This window comes from Megalobrama amblycephala, linkage group LG15 (assembly GCF_018812025.1).
Source record: "Megalobrama amblycephala isolate DHTTF-2021 linkage group LG15, ASM1881202v1, whole genome shotgun sequence".
Classification (NCBI taxonomy): Eukaryota; Metazoa; Chordata; class Actinopteri; order Cypriniformes; family Xenocyprididae; genus Megalobrama; species Megalobrama amblycephala.
In genome coordinates, this window is record NC_063058.1 from 7,504,586 (window position 1) to 7,510,942 (window position 6,357).

Genomic DNA, 6,357 nt, shown 5'->3' on the forward strand with positions numbered 1-6,357 from the left:
CAATTTTAACCAAGGCTCCGGGACATGTGAGGAGTCGCCTGTCAGTTGCGTCATGCCCACGTTACCCTCGGTTTCCGGTTTTATTTTGTAGAAACCATGGAAACACCAAAGACATGTTTTAATAGACAAGGGAACAACTGTTTTGATATATTTATAGACAGAAAACTAATTATTGTTATACAGTTCAACACTCGGTCCTGCTCTGCAGTGGCGGAGCCAGGACTTTTTCATAGGGGTGGCCAGGCAGGGGCCAGCAACCAGTCTGGGGTGGCACAGAAATCTTCATTATTTCAACATAAAAATGAGTCTGACACAACCGAATACAGTTAACTTTCTATATTGTCAAAATAAATAATTGCAACAGTTATATCATACCTAAATTAAACTCAGTACAAAGAAAAAAAAAGTGTTTTGAATTCCCATTTGCTGATGCGGAAGACAACAGCAAATAAATGCCAAAATGTAAAATTAATTATTTTATGCATTTAAATGTGATCATTTTTGTTTGTACTTTATAAATTAACGCAAAATTAGCATCTTCTAATACAAATGCACAGTTCTCACATTTATTTATGCATTAAAAAATTACATAACAGTTTGTGCGTTATATTGTGATCTCACATAGCAGAATAGACCAGAGACATGTCATGCATATATATATATATATATATATATATATATATAATAGGCCTACATACATGCATGCACAGTTTTAATGCAGCTTTAAAAGCCTTTTTGGTTATTTCATGACTTAATAGACGACAGAACTGTACGACGTTGCATGCTCGTAGTTTCTTTTGCGCTTTATTTATAGTGAGTAATATACTCACTATAAATAAAGTATATTTATAGCACCCCTGGCTCCGCCCCTGCTGCTCTGCTCCATACTACAGTAACGCTAATAATCGCATCCATGAACATGATTTCTTTCCGAGTCCTATCCCTATTCTTTTGCACCATCCGTTGATGTGAAGACCACATGTCCCAAGATTCCACGCTCAAACTTGGCATCATCAAGCTACGCCTTTGTTTTGAATAGGCCTCTAGCGACCTCTAGTGGACAGAAATCTTACATTCTGCACCTTTAACTGACATCAGATAACTTAAAGGGTTAGTTCACCCAAAAATGAAAATGATGTCATTAATGACTCACCCTCATGTTGTTCCAAACCCGTAAGACCTCCCTTCATCTTCGGAACACAGTTTAAGATATTTTAGATTTAGTCCGAGAGCTTTCTGTCCCTCCATTGAAAATGTATGTATGGTATAGTGTCCATGGCCAGAAAGGTAATAAAAACATCATCAAAGTAGTCCATGTGACATCAGTGGGGTTAGTTAGAATTTGTTGAAGCATCGAAAATACATTTTGGTCCAAAAATAACAAAAACTACAACTTTATTCAGCATTGTCTCTTCCGGGTCTGTTGTCAATCCGCGTTCGCGACTCCGCAATGACGCTGCTTGTGACAGCGGTTGCTGCTGTGTAGGAGCTTCTTCCATCGCTCTTAGTTCTTCGTCTGTGTATTCGGGTTCAAATAAATATGGCTGAGCAAAAAAATGCAAGTCTTCCTCTGTGTCGAAATCCTTAGACATGTTTGCGAAGGTTGTTTTGTTTACAGCGTGTGTCTCCCTCAGACTGTAAACGATAGGGCTGGGACTCGATTCCAAAAAGAGTCGATTCCGAGGCTTTGGGAATTGAGAGTCGATTCCAAAGGTTGGAATTGATTCCATTAAGGGGAATCGACTCCTCTTTAATATTTTTTTTTTTAACACAAACTGCAGCCTGTAGCCGATTTCATTTGTCAACACAATCACGTCACATGTAAAGAAATAAAGTTCAGACTAAATAAATGGATCTACTGCATTCAGCCCAGACAAAACATTTTTTAAACGGAAATGGTGCGTTGAACACGCTGTTCTGATGACGCAAGAGTTGCAACTATGGCAGCTGACGAGGCCATTCTTTGTGTTCTTTTTTGAAGAATTGATATGCTATATTTTTACTATAAAACCCTTACGACAAACATGTCTTCTAATATCTTCAATTGTTGCATATACCAAGCTGCAGCGGACACATTTGTAAACGACTTTACTTGGACCCATTGTGCGAGCTGTCTCTTATACCGTGTGGTTATATACAGTGCTCAGCGTAAATGAGTACACCCCCTTTGAAAAGTAACATTTTAAACAATATCTCAATGAACACAAAAACAATTTCCTAAATATTGACAAGACTAAGTTTTATATAACATCTGTTTAACTTATAACATGAAAGTTAGGTTAATAATATAACTTAGAGAACAAAAGGTGAGTCTAATTATTCATTACACAGGTGTCCAGCAGACAGTTGACTATAAAGGGGAGTTAAAACCCCTTCCCATTTCATGCTGTCAGCAATGGCACCACATGGAAGAGAAATGTCACAAGACCTGAGAACGAAAATAATTTCTTTACACCAGAAAGGTGAAGGCTACAAGAAGATCAGCAAAGCTTTACTTATCAGTCAGAATACGGTAGCAAAAGTGGTTCAAAAAAGATGGAGCTGCAACCATCTCAGAGAGACGTTCAAGTCGTCCACGGAAGTTAACACCTCGACAGGAGCGTCTTCTGATGAGAAGGGTTGAAGAAAATCGGCATGCAAGTTCACTACAGTTATCTAAAGAAGTAGAAAGCCAAACTGGGGTGACTATTTCCTGTGACACAATACGGCGTACACTGCAGAGGAATGGCATGCATGGGTGCCGTCCACGAAAGAAGCCTCTCCTAAAGCCCAGGCACAATAAAGCCCGAATAGAGTTTGCCAGGGCCCATGCTGACAAAGATGAAGACTACTGGGACTCTATACTCTGGAGTGATGAGACCAAGATAAATGTTTTTGGAACTGATGGCTTCAAAACTGTATGGCATCACAAAGGTGAGGAATACAAAGAAAAATGCATGGTGCCTACAGTGAAGCATGGTGGTGGCAGTGTCCTTATGTGGGGCTGCATGAGTGCTACTGGTGTCAGGAGCTGCATTTCATCGATGGCATCATGAATTCACAGATGTACTGCTCTATACTGAAAGAGAAGATGCTACCATCACTCGTCGTGCACTCTTCCAACATGACAATGATCCTAAACACAAAAAAAAAACCAAAAGTTGCAAAATGTTGCCAACTTGTTCATTCCATGCCTAGAAGACTTGGTGCTGTCATTAAAAATCATGGAGGCCATACAAAGTACTAGATATAGTAGTTTTTGTTGTTTTTTGCATCACCCTAATATGAGTAAAACTGAAAAATGTGTAGTTTAAGTTATATCCTCCTGGGACCCAGGAATAGACTTCTGTCCTCTGTAGTGGACATTATATTTTAGTGTTTTTTTCTGACATCATACATGTCACAGTTTTAAGTCTGGATGTCCTGTAAAGAGCACATTCAGGGCTTTGCAGAGATACCAGATTTTTAGAGGTTTCCCCATTACAACAACAACTTCTTGGTCTTTAAATATGACAAAAAAAATGAAAATTAGCACTCTTATGGAAATATGATAATATTTTGTGATTATTTAAATCGGATTAATTTTCAAATTGTTTATTATAAATCAACATCTCAGGAAAATGTTATGGGGTTTCAAATCAAAATATGACTTTCTGTTATGAAACAGAACATTGATTTTATACATGTCCACTGTAGAGGACACCGGGACTTAAATCATGTTTATCAGGCATTTCAGGAGACACAACAAGTGAATAGGGAAAGAAATTATATATCAATATTCCTATTAATTATTAGATATTATTATGAAAATGTTGCCAATTATTGCTCCCATTATTACACTTCTTTTTTCATTGCATGTTGCTCCAAGAACACATTAATATGCAAATTAGATACAGTGTATAGATACATTGTATTGAATGGGAAAACCCATGTATGGCCATTTTACCCTCATACTGCATAAAGTAAAATGGTATATCAATTAATTCCATTATATGTTTCATAACATAGTTGAGAATCATCTTTATACAAAGTTTGGTTAAAAACAATCCTGAAGCCTAAAAATTGATTGGTGATTAAAAAAAAAATCCCATTGTTTTTGCCTATACATGTCATTTCATGTCATTTTATTTTTTAAACAACTTAGTCCTGGTGTCCACTACAGAGGACATATCATAACATATGAATAAAATATAATTTTTTAAAAATGTTATTTTTTCATTTGTTTCTTATGCTCTAAACAATATAATGACGTGAAAAAATACTAAATTTAAAAAAAAAAAAAAACATTTGGGGGTCTCAGGAGGATATTATAACCTTACTTTTATGTTATAAGTTAAACAGATGTTATATTAAACTTAGTCTTGTCAACATTTAGGAAATTGTTTTTGTGTTCATTGAGATAATGTTTAAAATGTTACTTTTCAAAGGGGGTGTACTCATTTACGCTGAGCACTGTATATGAATTTATTGTGGTAATACTCATGTAATTCCCCTTCACCACCCAACCCATCCCAATTTCATAATTTTAAAAGGTAAACAAATGGAAAACATTTTATTTCAAAACAGCAAATATAAGTGAAAACAAATACCAAATAATAAACATATAACAACTAACTTAAACAGATGTGAAATTTTATCCAATTTCAAAGTTATTTCTAGTGCTGTAAATCCTTATTTTAAAACAGCAACTTACAACGTTTATTGTCACCTACGGAAGAGAATTAGGGCCAAGCAATAATAAAAAAATAAAACCATTTTGAGATTAAAGTTGTTAAATTTCGAGAAAAAAGTTGAGATAAAATGTTGAGAATAAACTCGTTAAATTATGAGAAAAAAATCGTTAAATTTCGAGAAAAAAGTCGAGATAAAATGTTGAGAATAAACTCGTTAAATTACGAGAAAAAAGTCGTTAAATTACGAGAACAAATTCGTTAAATTATGAGAAAAATGTTGTTAAATTTCGAGAAAAAAGTCGAGATAAAATGTTGAGAATAAAGTCATTAAATTATGAGAAAAGTTTAAGTTACGAGAACAAATTCGTTAAATTACGAATTTGTTCTCATAATTTAACAACTTTTTTCTCGTAATTTAATGATTTTATTCTCATAATTTAATGAGTTTATTCTCAACATTTTATCTCGACTTTTTTCTTGAAATTTAACGAGTTTTTTCTTGTAATTTAATGAGTTTATTCTCAACATTTTATCTCGACTTTTTTCTCGAAATTTAACAAGTTTTTTCACGAAATTTAACAACTTTAATCTCAACATTTTATTTCTACTTTTTTCTCGAAATTTAACGAGTTTTTTTCACGAAATTTAACAACTTTAATCTCGAGATGGTTTTATTTTTTTATTATTGCTTGGCCCTAATCCTCTTCCGTAGTCACCTCAGAAGGGCGGTGTTGGGTCAGATATAATAATGATAACACTGCAACACTTTTCTAATTAAAGCTTGTAGTTTAAAGTAAATTGATGGCATTACAGATCTCCCTTATGACTAAAAACCTTTTGGATATACACACTAGGTTGCATGACAATCTCCTATAGGGAGGGATATTCTTTTACCTGTATTATTTTTCAAAGGTCATCTAATTTGTCTAATAAATGCCTCCTGCCAATTAACTTTTTATAGCTTCAGCTTTGTGAATGAGAACAGTGTAGAAGCCTCTAACCCTGGCTTAAACATTAACTGTTGACATTAACTGACATTATCCCTCAAATTTGAATGGAATGTTTTTTCCATGATCAACAAGGATGTTCATCCAGGAACATGTTCTGCTTGGTGAAATCCCATTCACCTGCTTTCATGCGTCATGTCATGATACTTGCTTGCGTTGGTTTAAATAGCATCTCAAATCACTCACTTACGAGGTTCATTTCAACAGCAGGGTTTATGTTGCCCATGCAGGCAGCAGACATTGACTCAAGAGCCTGTTTTTAAGTTACTGCAACCAGATTTCTTCTATAAACATTTGTTCAGGATCATTGGCAACTGGAATCTGGCATAATGTGATGATGCAAGAGATTACATGTTAATATAGTCCTTGAATAGAAGCGAAGGTAAACCGACTAAGAACAAGAATGCAAACAGCATTCAGATAGCAGTCAGTATCTGGTGTGGCCAGCAGCTGCTTTAAAGGGATAGATCACCCAAAAATGAAAATTGTCTCATTAATTACTCACCCTTATGTTGTTCCAAACCTGTAAGACTTTCATGTATCTTCAGAATGCAAATAAAGATCTTTTTGATGAAATCTGAGAGCTGGTCTATAGTGATCTATATGTTTAAAATCTTAACATGGTTCAAATCCGCCTTTTGCCAAACTCGCTCTTCTCCCTTTTCCTATCACAAATCAGATCGGAAAGGCATTTATAT